Source organism: Pezoporus flaviventris, unplaced genomic scaffold (genome assembly GCF_033815535.1).
Source record: "Pezoporus flaviventris isolate CSIRO_AGI_PZ_B2104156 unplaced genomic scaffold, CSIRO_AGI_Pfla_v1 ptg000078l, whole genome shotgun sequence".
Taxonomy (NCBI): Eukaryota; Metazoa; Chordata; class Aves; order Psittaciformes; family Psittacidae; genus Pezoporus; species Pezoporus flaviventris.
This window is the reverse complement of record NW_026892626.1, coordinates 12718439-12735944: the sequence shown is the minus strand read 5'-3', so window position 1 is coordinate 12735944 and position 17506 is coordinate 12718439. Positions and strand designations below refer to the sequence as shown.

The 17506-nt window shown below is 40.9% G+C and overlaps 1 long non-coding RNA gene across 2 annotated transcripts in view; it reads right to left on the bottom strand.

Moving 5' to 3' along the window:
- LOC133279647 (uncharacterized) overlaps positions 1-17506 on the bottom strand; it is a 174545-nt gene that overhangs the window by 957 nt on the left and 156082 nt on the right. Inside the window, exons 4-8 of one of the 2 annotated variants that reach the window (XR_009746939.1) lie at positions 16949-16995; positions 15905-16054; positions 13267-13409; positions 1770-1825; positions 1294-1392 (exon numbers count right to left, since the gene is read on the bottom strand). This is a non-coding gene — a long non-coding RNA (uncharacterized LOC133279647). The remainder of the gene's footprint in view (positions 1-1293; positions 1393-1769; positions 1826-13266; positions 13410-15904; positions 16055-16948; positions 16996-17506) is intronic. The other variant, XR_009746940.1, reaches the window with a different exon arrangement.

Sequence of the window (17506 nt, the reverse complement as noted above, 5' to 3'; positions counted from 1 at the left end):
CTCTTACACCAGCTGAGAATGTCCTTTTGAAGTCCAAGTGATTTTTGCATATGTATTAGTATCATAGGAAGAAGTAGAAAATATAATAGGGAGGCATAGCCCTGATAGATTACAGATGAAATAAACCTCAGCTCTGATTTTTGCATATGCACAAACTACAGAGAAGGTCCCATTTTGCTTCGAGCCATCACTCCCACTGCACAGGGGTTTGTGGATGAGGCCAGATCCTAGCAAGAAGTATTGGCTGCTGGCCGGTCTTTTATGTCTCTTTTAGTCCTGTGTCACAAGGACTGACTGTGCTGGCTGAAGCCATGGCTAAGCAGGGGAATGCTGCAGGGGCTCAAGCACACATTCAGGTTATCATGTGATGCTGGCTGTGATGCTCTGTGCTAATTTCTCACACCTCCCATGGCTGCATATTATTTTCTGCTTTGAATAATTTTTTTGTCTCTTTCTTCTTTTAACTCCTCCTGTGCTTTTGGCCTCCTCCTCACTGGTTTCCCTGTGTGTTGCATAGCCACCCCTGCTGTCCCTGTGTGCTGCACCACCTCCCTGCAGCACAACCTCTAGACAGGATTTTCTTCCTTTTGCCCATTTTGGAGCTTCTTTTCTCCTTATATATCATGCAAAGTGCATTCCTGGATGAGATGGTGTTTGCATTAAATAACACCTACTCCTATTTTCTCAGTTACTCAGGAGCCAATCAGAGTGGTATTTTTCCAAAGTAAAATAACATGCCTTCACTAGTGCTTTGAATTCAGAAGCATAATTTCATTAAAAATGAAAGCCCAGAATAATAATTAATTAATAATTGTTTTAATTCAGTCTGGGCTTATGAGCTAATATCTCTCACACAGTTGTCTAATATAATTATAAACATAATTTCACGCTTAATGAAATATAAATGAAGCAATTGAATGGCATGCTCAAAAGAAATCTCCCTATCAATCAGTTGCCCTTCCAACCCTTCCTTCTTTCCTGCATGCTTTAGTTAGCTATTTTGTTTGAAATGTAGCTTGTGTTATGGAAAGATTCGATTTAAAGACTGCAAGCAGCAGATAATCCATCACATCCCTCAGGAAGAAGGTCTGCTGGTGAATTGCCGTCATGACTCAAACTGGGTGTCTTGTTACTAACATGAGGCCATTTTATTTTCCCTTTCTTAGCTCTGGTAGCGCTTATAAAGTTGCAGGAGAGTTCTCCAACAGCAAAGTGATGCAAGCAGCCTCAGATGAGCTGACCCACTCTGGGCTCTGACCTCTCCATCTAAACAGGGATTTTCCTGCTTCTTACCTGAGTGCCCGGACACTTCAGTTCTTCATGAGAACTGCCTCTGGAGTCAGTGCAGTCCAGCTTGTCCTGTGCCCCTGCAGCAGCCAAGTCCCACGTTAACTGCAATGAGAACACACATCCATGAATGTCTCTATTTTCATTGCAAGCCGTTTCCCATCGCACTGGCAGAGACAGAATATTTTGCTGTTGGCAGCCTTGGGTAAGATGACTATGGGCAGCTGGGTGAGGATTATGTGATTTTTTTTTGAGCGATTTGGGATCTGCTGATAATCAAACACAGTAACTCTACGCTTCTGGCTGTTTTTCAGTTTATCACCTTTATCACTGAAACCACTATCCGCCTTTTGAATTATAACAATAATTTCACTCACATTTTAAATGGCTGGCTGGCAATGCCCAGTGGTGTCATTGTGAAAAACCTTGTGTGCAGTTGCATGGCTTGCAGCTACAAATAGGTAGAACTGTAAAATACTGACTAATTTCTTATGCATGCATTCCAAGAGCCACAGTAATGCCCATCCTCACTGTGTGCCTACAGAGTGGGAGGGAGAAACAAAATTAATCCCTTTTTATCAGAAATGTAATGATCCTGGCAGAAGTGTGGCAGGGGCTGGGAACCCACAGACTCCAAAGTGAGTAATGCTTGCTGTGGCTTGGGTGCAGTAAACGTATATTTTATTTTGCTAGGGCTTGGATAGAATTAAATGGAAGTTTGTTGGAAAATTAAGTTTTGCTTGGTTCAGGTTTAATTATGAATAGTTCACTCAGCCTCAGTAATGAGACTCCTACTCACTAACTATCCTGTATTTGAGATGCGACAAAAGTGTAGTTCAGGTACACAAAGTATAATTATTTAATGATGAAGTAAAGTCGCATAGGAAGCCTTTAAGCTATTACACTCTTAGTAGGGTATTTTGCAGTCATGGAATAATGAACATAATTTAATTTTTTAAAAGCTAGACAGCTCCTGCTGCTTTTGAAAATGATGTAGCTAACAAGTTAGGTTTTTCCCATTATAGAAATCTATATGCTACAACAAAGAGCATACAAAGTTCAATGCACTGCCACCAAGAATAGGGGAAACTATTCTTAGTGACTATCCAGGCTAAATACGATAGAACTCACATAGCCAGTAACAATCATGAACCCGACAAATCAAGCTTGTAAGCCTGTGGTGTGATCTGAAAACTTAACAAGCTTCCAAGAAGGATTTCTGGGTTTAAAATACATTCTTTCTTTCTGGATTTTTTTTTTTCATGAGATGTGCAAGACTGAACAGCATGAGGACGGCTGTGCCATTGAAGGGATATATTTATATATTATGTAGCTGCGTTCCAATTATGAAATTGATCCATGGATAAAAATCCCTTAAGGGTAGCTATTAATGAGATTGCTTGCTCTGAGTGCATCCAGTAATAAGATTAGGTATACATTTATCCTGAGCAGAGATAAACCAATGACAAGTTTGTGCCAAGATAAGACAGTTTTGAAAGGCAATTAAACTGGGAACATAATGTGTGTGCATATGTCTGTGGGAGGTTGCAGGATGGAAAGTTGGTTTTCATCTGCAGAAGTGCTTCTGAGTGTAACAGGTAGGGAGTAACAGGCTTTTCACAGTAGTGAGATGAAATTTGAGCTTAAAAATCAAAATATTTGAATCTGGAATTTACAAACCAGTTTTCACAAAATGTGCAGCCTGGCCTTTCTGGCTTTTTCTCCACCAACAGAAGGCTTGAAAACACCCTTGACAACCACCAGCTGCCCAGTAAGGCAAGACTCAGTCACCACAGTTGGACTTGTATCATGATGGAGTTTAGAGAATGTAGCACCTGAACAGCATCCAGGCTCCTATGTAGCCTTATACATCAGCTAGATTAGGCAGACCAGTCAGTGATGCTTTGAGAGAAAAGGTGTCAAGTATTTCTTACAGGATTTGCCATAGAAATACCTGCGCCATAGTCAAGGCATTATGTGGGTCTCAGGGTTTAAACCTAAACAGTTCAGGTACTGTTGGAGAAGCAGCCACAGCAGCATGGAGCTCTCTCCTGCAAGACAGCTGAAACATCTCCTAAAATATTCTCTTATCCTTCTTACACTGTTATTACTGCTGTTGCTCAAGACATTGTTTGGTTGCAGCACTTCCAATAATCAGTGTACACAGAGTGCAGCAAGGTCAGAATCCCTCCAGGAGCAGAATCCTCTCTGGTACATAAACAACTCAAGCTCACATCAAATTTTGAATTACTGGACTGATTAAATAGGCCTTAAAATCCTGCCTCAGCTTGCCACACTTCATCTACCTGAACCAGAGCCAATAGCCAGATCCTATGCCCGTGGAGCTGAAACACCTCTGTCTTGCTGTGGACATCACCAGGCATCAGGTAAAAATGTGGAGGGGTAGGACAGCCATAACCCAGTTTCTGGAGGAGTATCTTGGGAGATTATGGACAATGAGTGGAGTATAAAGGGTGGGAATGAAGATGAATACTGGCATGATTTGTGCTCCCTTCATTTTTTGCCTGATCAGTCCAAGGTCACTCTGCTAGCACAAATGATAGCAGCCTGGAGGCTTCTGTAAACCACATCAGTTGGCAAAACCTTTGAACAGAAAGGTGTGAGGAGAAAGGGAGTGCTTCCAATGAACACGAGGCTCTGTCTCAGGACATTTGGAAACATTCTTAAAAGCAAGAATAACATTAATTTGTAATAACAGAATATCTTCAAAATTCCTATACTCCAGAAATACTGGCATTTTAATGACATGTGAAAGTAAATGAAATAGTGTTGCAAAGGAAACTCCCTTCATTTTTAAAATATGAAAACCTTTTCAACTGTCAAATATCCAAATTCCTTAAATTAAATTACTTAAGAAATTTGGATGTTTGCCACTTCATCTAGGTATGAGAGAAAGGAATAAACAGACTTCCACCATATATTCGCAGACTTCAAAGGGATGCTTATAAGTTTTTAAAATATCCACTAAATGAGTATTCTGCCTATTAAGAGGTGATTGTAGAAAGTATATGCAGACAATGTGTATTCTTTTAAGAGCCTTCTGTTAAGAAGCTGCAAAAAAACCATATGGCATGTATTAAGAAATGTATTTAGTATTTTTCTTAATAATTTATTCACACGTAATTATTTGCTTAACTTATTCAAAGTGGTCTGGAATCCAGTTCTTACCTGCTGCAGAAAGCTGTATTTTTACTTCTCTTAAGCAAAACACCAAGATCCTTTTGCCTCCCATCTCATTTGGCAAAAGCCGTGCTTAGGTCAAGCAAAGCCACCCTACTCTTTCTCTCAAAAATAATTCACAGGCCTGCTTTACTGTTAAAAACCTTATTGCAAAGTGATAAGAAATCCCATAATTCAATAAGAAATATTGGATTTAGCTGCTCCTCCCATTAGGCTGTCTGTTCCCTGCCAGGATAGCTGATTCTTCCAAAGCCTGTCCTTTGTGTCGCATATGGACACACAGTGCTGAGCAGTGACATTAATTCTCCTAACAGATATTTTGAATCATCAACTTTGTTTTGCCTCTTGGGGTCCCTCCTTAAGAATTTTAAATAATCAGCTCTCTTCTAAATTAGCATCAAAGATTTGCTGGTTGGGTGCAAGATCTCTGAGCTCTTTTTGAAAACTCTGATAATTTTCCTTTTCTTTCTGTGTCTTTCCTTCACTGCTCCTTCTGTAATCAGGATCCCAAAATGTGTGCTTTCTGATGAGGATTAAGCCATGACCCATGCATGATTGCAGGAAATAAGCCTTTAAAATATGCCTAAGTGCTCTGCTTGTTTGAAGTTACTGATCCTTAAAATAGATGTCTGAAAAAATTTGTAATTTCAACTGTTTCTGCAGATATTGTTCCAGTATGTGTAACAAGGAGACACATCAAGCCAAGTTACATCAGTTATGCTCCATTATATCATGAACTGAGCCAAATGAATCAAAACATACAGTAATACTTCAAATGAAAATGCAAGCCTTATACAGTTTCTTTCCCTAGTTACCACTTACAAAGCAGCAAAATATTCAGCTTGATTTGGGGATTTATTTTAGCTATTCACCAAAAAATCTTTTAGTATAGAAAATATTTTGTGCATTGTGAGCAAGGATGAGTAATTGTTCCCTGGTTATGTTTTCAATATCACTCATGAGTCGAAAGCCCAGCAGGATAGCCAATGGGTCCAATGTTTGCTCAGCTTACCTCGTATGGAGCATTTATTCCTTCCAGACCACACTCCTGTTTTCTTGCTCTCCATCCTTTCTTGTTCCCGTCTAACTATTTCAGAGGAGATGATCACAAGTGGGGTTTGTCAACTGGTTTATCACAGACTTATATAATCAAAATGAAGAAATGCCATTATTTTATTCTTCAGCAGTTTCCACATTATTCCTAGCGTTGTTCCCCTGCTTGATCACCTCTAAACTTTGGATGGCTTTTGCAAGAACTAAATGCAGTGACTCAGAGATCTGTTTCCTAAGTCAGTTTTTATAATGAAGCCATGTAGAGTAAGAAATCAGCCAAACCAGGATAATCAGCACAGTATAGTGGGGCAAAGAGTTCTTTCTTTCTCTCTTGTGGCTCAGTGCATGGAACAGTTCTGGGAAATTCCAGAAATCAGGGAGAATGCAGCAAGAACAGAATTTCGTCAGCAAAACCAAATTTTCCCTTTTTTGTGACCTTTCTGCTCAGAAAAAGTGGGAAAAGAATGGATTTTTTTTTTTCCATTTTGTTTTTTTTTCAGGGACATTTTGTCCCTTTTGAGATATTGGGTATCAAGTGCCACCACTGGAAACTCAGCGAAAGAAGGTGCCTTAGAAACCCTAAGGTACTGTCTGGCATTTTCAGATCCCTGCACACTAAGCTTGCTAGCAAAGCTCTTTCACAGCCATTTAATGTATTGAGTATATTGATAGAAGCAGTAGAGTAATATTCCTCCCTCCTCATTAGTCTCTCAAGGTAGTTATAACATAATTTCATCCTATTTAATGTTACTTTAATCCTAACAAAGTCAAGATAAGGTCAGATATTTCACCTTTACTGAAGTTCTCAGGCCTCTTATGCCTGTGTGCATACAAACTTATGAGAAAAACATTTCAGTCATTTTCACAGCAAGGATCAAAGAAAATCACAAATGCAATGGACTTCAAAGACAAGGGCAATGGCCCAGACCTAGCTCTGAGGCAGTGTGCACAAAATTAGTGAGATCTGAGCTAAATTGCTTAAAAACAGCTCCCGCTTTGCAGCACTGGATATTTAAGGGAGCACAGACTTAAGGTCTGTGGGTACCTGCTGCTCACCAGTGATGGCAAGGGGCCGGGCTGCAAAGCTGGTCTTGCACTCATCTCTGCATGGTGAAGCTTCAGGCACTGGAGATTTTAGATTTGTGTGGCACCAAGCTCTGACCTCTCATGTCTGGGAATTGAGGATCAGTGGAAGAAACCAAGAAAAAATACAGTCCCAAGAAGAGAAATGGAATGGAAAAGGCATGTCATTCAATGCAACGCTTATCCCAGTAAGATGGATGGATGACCAAGGAACCATGCTTATCCCAAGGTCTTATTCTGGACCTGTAAAATCCTGTCTTCACCTTCGCCAAGAATGTTTATATTCCTGCCAGTGCTACACGAGGAGGGAATATGAACAATAACTGGTCTGCAGGGTACTGGGAAGGTGGTCTGTACTTTCTTTTCCCTTCCTCAAGTTCTGACAGGTTCAGGGCTCGAAGCCACAACTCCCCAGAAATGGGGGAGGTGTGGGGCTTTGCTGCAGGCTGGCTTGTACTTGACACTGTCTACCAGAGGAAAATAGTTGTAGCCTGGAAACACACAGCTACAGTCTACTGTAGGCCAATGCAACTCCTCCACAGTGGTAGTTCAAATGCTTTAAGCTATCTGTTTGCCTGGGTATGCTATTTAAATCCACCTTGCTAATGTGCATGACCAACAGTCACAGGCAATTTTCTGTAGGTGCTTCGGGAAGAGGGGAGATGGGAGAAGAGGATGCATTGGCCCCACTGAGCCAGCACCGGCAAGCTGGGAGGTGAAAACTCAAGAGCTGCATTTAGCAGAGTTAAAGCCTCTGTTGCACATTGTGGTGCCTGCACAATCATGGAGAAATAAATCTTAGTTAAATTTTTGATGAGCTTTCGGCTGCTCTAAATAATTAACTAGGACCTCTCTGAATTGAACACAGGGGCAACTTTCTATGTTTCAAAAGCTTCCCGCCTTAATCACAAGGGAATCGCTCAAGTTATTCAGGTCACTTCGTATATTTATTTATTTTTAATGTCCCTCATCAAAACAAATTCTGAACCTTCATGCAGGCCTGGGAGAAAGCAGCTTCCTTTTGATCTCACTCCAGGTAAACCCCCAGGAGAAATACGTGTCTTATTTCCAGTAGCTGGATAATAGAGATTGCTAAGTTCATCACTCCCAATGCAACTCAGAGTGATAGTGTGCCCTCGTAGCCTACGTTTTGACATTCCCCAAGTCCACAATGCTTCAAAAATGATGATGCCCGATATCATAGAATAGTGTTTGAAAGACAGATGCATTAACAAGGATACTTCTGTATCCCCTCACGTAAAGCATAGGAAACTGATCCTGCTTTTGACAGGCTGATTGTATGACAGTATAACTACTGAAGTCAGCCCTGCTCCACCTCCATGCGACGGCATAGAAAAATGAGGTCTTAAAAACATTCATTCTGTCCTTTCATTAAGTGTCAAAAGGAGCTTGGATGTTGTTTTATGCAAAAACCAGGCTATCTTATGAGTATATAAACTGGGCATTAAGTGTATTAAATACTGGATTCAGTCCCTAATGAGGGGCTTTGATCTCCTATCATAAGACTCATACATGAAAATTGGACTCTGAAAGTAGATTAGTAAAAAAGCTCCTTCCTACCCACTCCACTCTACTGCTGCTCCAGAAGTCATAAGCCTGTGCCTGAACTCACACAATATGAAAATAGCAGCGTGCTGTCTGCAACTCCAGTTTTATGCAGAGAAGGGGCATGCAGGTGAGGTGCTGATAATCTGGTTTCAAGCCATAACTTCCCTAAGCTACCATAACTTACATGTGCTACCTCTGAGCTTCAACATCCCATCCACAAAAATGGGACTACCCACATCGTTCTGTCTCAAAGACATCACAGGAAAACAAACATATCTAAAATTACAGAGGGTTTTGAGAATATTATAGATGCAGGAGCAGATTGCACTCTCAGCTGAATTTCTAACAAAGACCTACCCAGAGCTTTCAAACCTGTCAATAAATCAAGGATTAATGATCTCAGCCTGCACCATTTTGTAACTCATTACTTTAGGCACCAAAGCTAGCGAGCAGTTTTAGTCCTACATGACTTACTTTTTTTGTCTATGGATGGTCACTGCAAAAATCTGAGGCAGTTAGTTATTTCCTAGGAACCCTGATTACTATTGTTCAGCCATTATCATAACCACGTTTCTGTATATGCTGCTTTCACTAATTTGCCTGCTTTTTACAGTGAAAACTGTCATAACTGCTTGATTTAAAATGCAGACTGCCTGAGAAAGAGCCTCCTGAGAAGTGATGGGTTCAGAGAAGTGCTACGTGTGGAGGAGAGCACTTTAAATTGAAAGCGGGTGCTCTCATGTTTCTGCAATGAGATTGGCAGGGCTATGTGTTATTAAAACTGGAGTCTTACAAGATTTCCTTCAGAAAATGTCCTTTGGTCCTGTCCGTCTCTTCAGCCAGTTTCTCTGAATTGTGTATATGTGGATAGCCATAGGTCAAATTAATCTATTTTTTTTATTTGATGGTGTTGTTACCAATGCATATATTTGGCCATAGGTACTGACAGCACCCCTGGAGGTATTAACTTAGGCACATGGTTTAGTGCTGGACTTGGCAGCGTTAGGTTTACAGCTGGACTCCATGATCTTAAAGGTCTTTTCCAACCTAAATGATTCTATGATCTTTTTGACTCTTTTCCCAGCTTAATTTTTGTAAATCAGCATACAATCATCTATTCTTTCTGTGGTTTATTGTATTATCATACTTTCTATCTCAATACCTCCTGAGTGTTAAAACAACAGACTACACTACAGTTTGCAATGCAGGGCTAATTCATCCCTACTTTCCAACACAATTCCTCACATCATTTCCAGTATTTCAGAGAATAAACACTTATTTTAATCACCATGTGCTGCATATATAATTTTTTTTCCAAGGTGAAATTTCCCTTTAATGGAGGCTGGATCATGAGAGAGCAATTATATGAGTTGTGTGCATGTTACAGAATAATTTAAAATCAACTTTCAGGTCAATCTTTTTTAATTATCTATTTTATCAACTGTTTTTGACTAGCAATTTAAATAATTGTGTTTGCCTAATACCTGGAAATGTAATTGCTTTTAGATGGCCTTTATTCTGATCTGAGTGTCAGTATCTTTCTCTTCATACTGCACATGTTTGCACCTGTCTGCATGGTGACAGATTTGTGGTGACAGCTTGTATAACTTATTTATAAAATGATGAATTATTTTAGAATTTCTTTAAGTTCACAGACTGGAAATATGGAGAAACACCTGCTTGCTGCAGAGAGCTGAAGAGGATATGCTAAGTCAAAGGGAAACTATATGAATTGGTGAAGAGCACATTTCAAGTGAAACAAAACCCCATGGGCCATCCTTCTGCTGCTCCAGGTTTCAGGGAAGCTCCACGGATGTAAGTTTTTAGCTACACACTCCCTGTTGCTCAAGCCAGAGGTCACAAGGAAGGTTCTCAAAGGCTTTAGGGCATGGACTCCACTGGAGTCTGGGGGGAGCAGCAAACCCCTCAGGGTTGGCTCAGAGCAGAAGCCAAGTGGAAGTGCTCTGAGTAGTGTCTGGCAAAGCCCCCCCACTGAGCCTAGCTGGAGCCAAGCAGCCCCCTGTGCCCAAAGCACACATCTCCTTTCCTGTGTCTTTCTCAGTCCTACAAGGAAAATACCTCGCTGTCCACTTTGTGGTTACTTGAGCAAAGACTTCACCAAGTGGCCCAGTGCCATTTTGATCCCAACATTAAACATGCCCTGTCACTGTAGTCACAGTAGGAGTGTTGCTACGAAGCCATCTTGTTAACATAAAAGGTTCAGTTCATCAGCAGGTGGTTTCGCTAGGTAACGGAGTCTGGGATGTCCAGCTGATGTGCTATAGAAAGAGTAATGAGATCCTCTGATAGCAATTAGTCCTCATTCCCAGCAGTACAAGCAGAAATAAATAAGTGAATTACCTTGTAGGAGCTGTAAGTGGAAAGAGCAAATACTACAGACAGATATTGCATTGCACAACCAGAGCACACCGATAAAGGACCACTAAAGGAGCAGCACACGTACAAAGTACGCTCTGACCAGATGTTAACAGCAGCAGTACCCAGAAGCATCAGGCTGGAAAAGTCTACGCAGGGCAGGCAGTTTCTGCACATGAAAGAGTCATTATAATAACTAGCTGTGGCTTACATGTAAATATGCCTGAATAGGGGTCATCCAGCGCAGCAGACACCCTTTTCCTGTTGAGTTTTTGGTATCTCTAATTTCTTCTGAGGCCTGCCAGGAGTACTGTTTGCTCATTTTAGAGAGTGATTCCTGGAGCAGAGGCCACAACTGACACTGCGCAACAGCAGTGCTTAGTTGACGTGTATTAGGACAATCAAAATAATCCACTATACCCCAGCTGATAGAGTAGTACTGCACTTACAAAGAGGTTATCACACGTGTCTGAATAAAGCCTACCTGGACACATCCTTTTGATAGACAGGTAATCCATTACGCATATTTGTCACAAAGTCACTCTCAGTCACTTTTGTACATAATGAAGATACATTTCATCATCACTCAAAAAAAGACATTGCTTTGAATTTAGCATCCACCATGAAATCCTACTCATAGAAACATCCATTTATCAGCTACTTAATGGCCTTTAGATTGGAAGGCAGCTTCTTTTCTAATCTAAGAATGGTTTGAGTTGGAAGGGACTTAAAGCTCATCTTGTTCCAACCCCCTGCCACAGGCAGGGACACCTTCCACTAGAGCAGGTTGCTCCAAGCCCCATCAAACCTGGCCCTGAACACTGCCAGGGATGGGGCAGCCACAGCTTCTCTGAGCAACCTGTGCCAATGTCTCACCACTGTCACAGTGAAGAATTTCTTCCTAATATCTAATGTAAATTGTTTCATATTGTCCAGCTCAGTTCTTGGTTTCATTAAACCTGCAGCCCTGTGTAAGTTTGTATTTCTGGCCCATAATATTGTGAACTCTATTCAGGCCACCAGTGAACATCAGTGTTTAAGCTCTGTGCCAGCTCTGATTATTATTGTGTACTGGTTAGCCTGCTAGGTACGTGGCAAATGACCACTCTGGTGTTAGGCCAAGTCTGGCCTGGGCCTGAATGTTTAACGCTTCAATACTCATAATAATGCAATATAGCAGCATATCAATTCCTACAAAATTAGCTGCAGAATTGCTCCTGGATGTAATTATACATAGTATTGACATTTATTTTCCTACCAAGAAAGACTGAATTTTATTTTTGAGAGTGACCAAGATATTGGCATAGTGCTTTGTGCTTTTCAGATTGTCTCTATTTGAAAAATTATCTATCCCTTAAGGTAAATTAAATGAACCTTTTTCTTTTGTTCTTTCAATCCTTCTGCTAGAAGCCGAATGCCGTTCAGCTGGAACTGCATGTAAGCCAGAGATACACAGGTTGCTCCTTTGCGTATTGATTTCTCAAGCAGCATATAGACAAAGAAAAACTAGCAGGAATAAACCTAGGCAATTCAGACTATCCTCATTGTCAGAAGAAATGCAGGTATTTACTGTGCTTATGAAGGAATATGACTTGGTCAGACCATGTAATGATGCAGTCAGTGAGATTTCAGGAATAAGACAAGGGGATATGTGAACTCGCAAAAAGGATGGAAGCAGAGAGTCCCAACACCTAGAGATCACACACACAGCTGATATCATACCCTTAGAAGGCAAAATTTGGTCTCCATTTAGACCCATTCATCCTGCTTCCAGCATTAATGTGATTGAACACAGCAGCATTTCCCAGCACCTTGTTCCTATCAGAAATAGGAAAACACTGTAGAATATTTCTCCATCAACACAAAACCTTCTTCCTGGCTTTATCTGTCTCAGTGAGAGACAGCGCGGTGCACAAAGGGTAAATATAGCTACTTCCTAGCCCAGAACCAGAACTGTTGGTGTAGGTTTACCTTTACATTCCTACTCTCAGTCTTGGAATGGAAAAGCTGCTACTACGACTCCTGCTCGAGACACTTGCTTTGTCCCGAGTCCTTCTATGCAGATTTATTTTCTGCCTCTTTGCTAATATTTTCTGCTTGCAGTCACATTTTCTGCTTGTTTCTATTGGCATTGTTTATCTATGAGTATGAACATGCATGTCTGTGCATGTTTTTGTGCTTTTATCATATATTTGTGTATGTGACTGTATGTTTGTATTTCACTTGTAATTGTTTCCTTCTGGCAGCACTGAAAAGCTGTAAATATCCCTATTTCTTCTGGCACGTACAAGCAGTTGTGATTACAACAGTGCAAGTTTGGAGATAACAGCTGACACATCCCTTTCTGATCACAACTTCTGTGGGAAGCCTGCCTTTTAGTCTGCATTTGGTAAGGAAAAATAAGGGTGTTTCACAGAAGATAAAACTGTGTCAGCTTGCACTCACCTAGGGATGTGCTGAGCTCTGAGACAGGTGAGCTTAATGTTCAGATTGAAGTTGCACATTGTTAAGCTGAACATTATAAATATATTCTTAGGTATGTTAGAATCAAGGCATCACATGGCTCTTTCGAAATAAATTCCAGAAGTTCTGCCTAAATAGTACAACTCTAGAATTAAAGTGAAAACCCACTGAAGTGGCATTAAAAAAAGCATATATACTCACGTGGAAAAGACTTCTTCTGTAATCACACCCTACCTTCACATAGAGGTTTATAGCACTTAGCCCTGAAATAGTGCAAATCTGAAGAGCAGCAAAGACCTCAGATTGCTTCATTTTTGTTTGAAATGTAGCTGTAGCAATATTTCAGTTAACTCTATGTTTTCATATCAAAAGCAGCACTGTGAATGGAGACAGGTCATTTGTATAAACAATTAATTGAATGAACCTCTTTTTCTCCTTGTTCTTGTACTATATATGAACACAGTGTGGTTTACATGTATATAACTCAATTTTCATTGGGGAAAAAAATCCCAACAAACACACACACAAAATAGCTCAAACCCTAAGCAAAAACCAAAACAACCAGCAGCTAAAACCCCAGCAGAACTCAGAAGCTGATGCTTCAATTCTGACACCTGAACTCGACTGGGAGGATATGGTGTGCCACTGAAACTCCAGGGTGGAAATGAATGGATAGATGAGTTAAAAGAGCAGGTAACACAGATGATGGAGATTTCAAAGCAAATTGTTTCTTTGGCATTTAAAAGGATTTCCCCTTGCACAGCCAGTTGCAGTGGTAGGACTTCAGAAGAGAAGCTGTTCCCTGCCTACTCTGCATTTGCACAGTGCTTATATTTAGCTTAACTTCAGCCACTGGACCTGAAACTGCCTCAGGCACTTGGGAGACTGTGAGATAAAACATAGATTTAGCTTATCTATTTGCTTTAGTGTTCATTTTGTAAAATCAGGAAAATACGTGATTGAAATCAGGCTTCACTGGTTGGAAATAATCACAATTCATGGAGTGCTCTGCATTTACTGCCCAGCATGCAATCAAAACGTGTGACAGTGAAACGGCTCCTCCATCAGCACTGAAATGTGTATCTTGGTTGCAGGTCTTGAGAGTCTGAGGTTAGATAAAGAACTGGGCACTCCAGAGGTGCCCAGTTATTATAAGAGAGATCCTGGACAGCCAGCCTGGACCTGTGCTAGTAGAAGGGCCGAGATGCCAGTAGGTCTGCCTCACCCTGAGCAGACTTTTGTGTGGCATCTGTAAGTGTACCCACAAGCAACAGAAACGTGTGCTCCTGTGGGCAGCGACAGGGATCCAGGAGCCAGCAAGGAATGGGCAAGTGCCCAGGACCAGCAAACAAACAGAGCCAGCGATGCACTAGGAGCTGGCTTTGCCCATAGAGCTGCTTTTAAAACCACTCACCCACAAAGGCTACGGGGAAACAAGAGCCGCTGTTTCCAGTGCTGTTAGCTGGGATGAATCTCCTGGGTTTTGTTCTAGCAGGCACACTGCAAGCCTGTCCTTCCTGCAGGACCTGAAGTTATGCCAGAAGCTGCACGGTGCAACTGTAGCATGCACCAAACCTCTTGGATGAATAATAGCCCATCCAGGCCCAGACAGAGCCATTATGATATATTAAGTCAATACAGCATAGAGTCCTTCGCATTTTTGTCCTGATCTGGAGACGTTAATTGCATTCATAATAGCTCCAGGGGGCCTGCAGACTAAACACAATTTCAATGAACTATTAGAGCTCTTTCTTGGAAAGGACCATTAAGATTGCAGAGCAAGTGCTCAGGACTGAGATGCCATTTGTACAAGCTGTGTCATCACAAACAGTTTGGGGACTTGCAGTCTCTGTAGCGAAAACAGTATGTGAGGCAGTATACAGCAAACAGCTCTTCTGAAATCCTTCCAGACCTTGTTTCTGTGCAGTATTTGAGTTAGGACTCAAAAGTAATGGTACATGGACTAGTCCTGCTACAAGAGCCTTTGTCAAACTGAGGTGGTTTTAAAGGAATGGAGCTTAATAATCAATCCTGTTCTATGACTGTGCTATTCATAACCATTTACTCCATCTCCACAGAATTACAAAAAATAGCTACCACCCCTTTGGGATTCAATATTCAAACACAAATAACTCGTAAGTGATGACATTTTTTAGCAGTATCAGAAAGCACTGGCACCGTTTAATCTTTTGTTGATTGAATTTAGGGTTTGGCTTTTAAAATGAAGGCACGATAAAGCCCTTCAATTCCAGCAGCACAAACAGTGGCGAAGTGCTTGCAAAGCAGTTTTGCTTACTGATTGCATCAGGTTGGGTTTGCTGCGATGCACCACGTTTAGGGACAAGAAGAAAAAAAACAGCACTGAAGTACTGGGGGAAACTGTATCTGCATCATCATAGCTTTTCAGATTTTTCATACCCTTATTTTTATGGAAACAGATTTATATAATGTTTATAAACTTATGTGGCTAATTTTCATGTAGTGCCTTGAGACAGACACTGGGCAACCCTTGAAGAGACATGAAGGAGGTGAATATGGAAGGGCTGAATAACAGCAGGTGGTTTCATACAAGATACTGAAGGTGATGTTTCTTGCATAACAAAATGCTGGTGAGAAACTGAGATGAAGCTCTGAGATTGGTTTTGAGGCTTTAAATGAAGCAAGGTTAAAATCCCCCAGTGTTAGCTTTGTCATGCTAAACATGTTTCATATTATATCTCTGCATACACTTTTAATTAATTCTTATCATTTTCAGAGGCAACATGACCTTGAATAAGAGACGTGCTGTAAGACCATGGTAGTGACAATATAAATAATATAAAAGCAATCCTGGATACAGACAAGTTTGTATTTGCTTCTATCTAAAACTTACCTGGCTGTCCTTTAATACTTTACAGAGCATGAAGAGGCATAATAGTTGTCACCTTTCTGAACTTGGAGCAATGTAGAACAGGGTGCATAACTTTGTGAAGTGCAGAAGAATCTGGGTTCAGGTAATGCTGTTCTCATCCCTGCCATAGTGCTGCAATGTAATAAACAGTTCAAAGATGGCAAAATCTGTAGTGAGATTAAAGGCTGGGAGCCATACATATAGCTTGTAAAAAAAGTGGAAAACCAAATAAATCTGCTTTAGGGGGAGGATAAGGGAAGGGTCTGGTAGTTTTACTGTCGTGTTTTCTGTACAATTTTAGGTCACATGAGCAACTTAATAATTTCTTCTGGATCTAATATAAAACCCTGGAGTTCATGTAAACAGCCTCTCTGTTTCTGAAAGAGCAGATTTCCCAGACGCTGGAGGGCTGGATATTCCAAACTGGACACCCACCATTAGAGACTGCTATTTAAAAATCAGGCACCAAGAATTTCTGATCTTGCTCAATACCCAACAAACTCCTTTGTTTGAATGCTTAATCCCACACCATTAGGCACAAAGGTCTGTTAAAATAATGTGGCTTTGGGTGTTCTGCCTTTTGCCTGTTTTAAATTATCTTTCTTAACCCTACAAAAAGTTACTCTCTGAGAATAACCCGATTTACATCAGCCTGGATATACTGTCTACTCCTCTGCAGGTACCACTCGCATAGGTATATCCTGTGCTACCCAATTACAAGTTTGGTCAAATATCTTTCTCTAGCAATCTATTTAATACCCAAATAAAGAACCAAGCCTCTGAACTCTTCTGAGTTCTCGGTATCTGATGTTGTGCTGACTTATTTTGGAAGCAGCAATGCTCCTTGGAGGGCAAGAACATAGGTACAGGGTGAGGCATGGCTAGACAACACCAGGCTTCAGAGGCACGGTAGAACTGAGGTATGGTTTGCTATTACTTTATCCCCAGATATTCTCTTTGCTCGGCACAACTAGTGGGTGACAGCCTTATGTAAATACAAATGTAATTGCTGATTTGGATACTTACAGTCCAGGTACAGATGTTTTTCTAGGTTTAGTTTAAATAAAGTGAATCTAACGAAAGAAGGAAAAGCAGGAATAGTCAGTGGTAATGGGAAGCTGAGTTTACTGCAATGACATTATTGCCCCAGCCACGGCTGGAACAGAAGCAAATTCACTTGTGCAGCCTCCTACCACATCCTCAGGTCACCACCTCTTCATTCTGCCACCTTTCAGTATGTACTACCAATTCGTGTAAGACACACAACTTAGCAAATGACCATGACTGATCCACTGCATTTAGGGCAAGAGGGGTTAGGAGGTCGCAGTGACACTTGACACAATGGTCTGTGTCTGCATATCAATGGCTGGTGCCATATGGGCCTCTTGATTTCGGAGCTTCCCCCTTCTCCTCTTTTGGTAAATTCACGGTTCAGAAGTCCAGCTTTCTTCCATCCACAGCTATTCACATGCTACAGCCCATCATTGCTGTCGGATGCCAGGCAAAAATCATTCTTTTCGTAAAAGCTAATCTCTTTATAACAGCATTTATACATAAATTAATGATAGATCAAAATATAAAGAT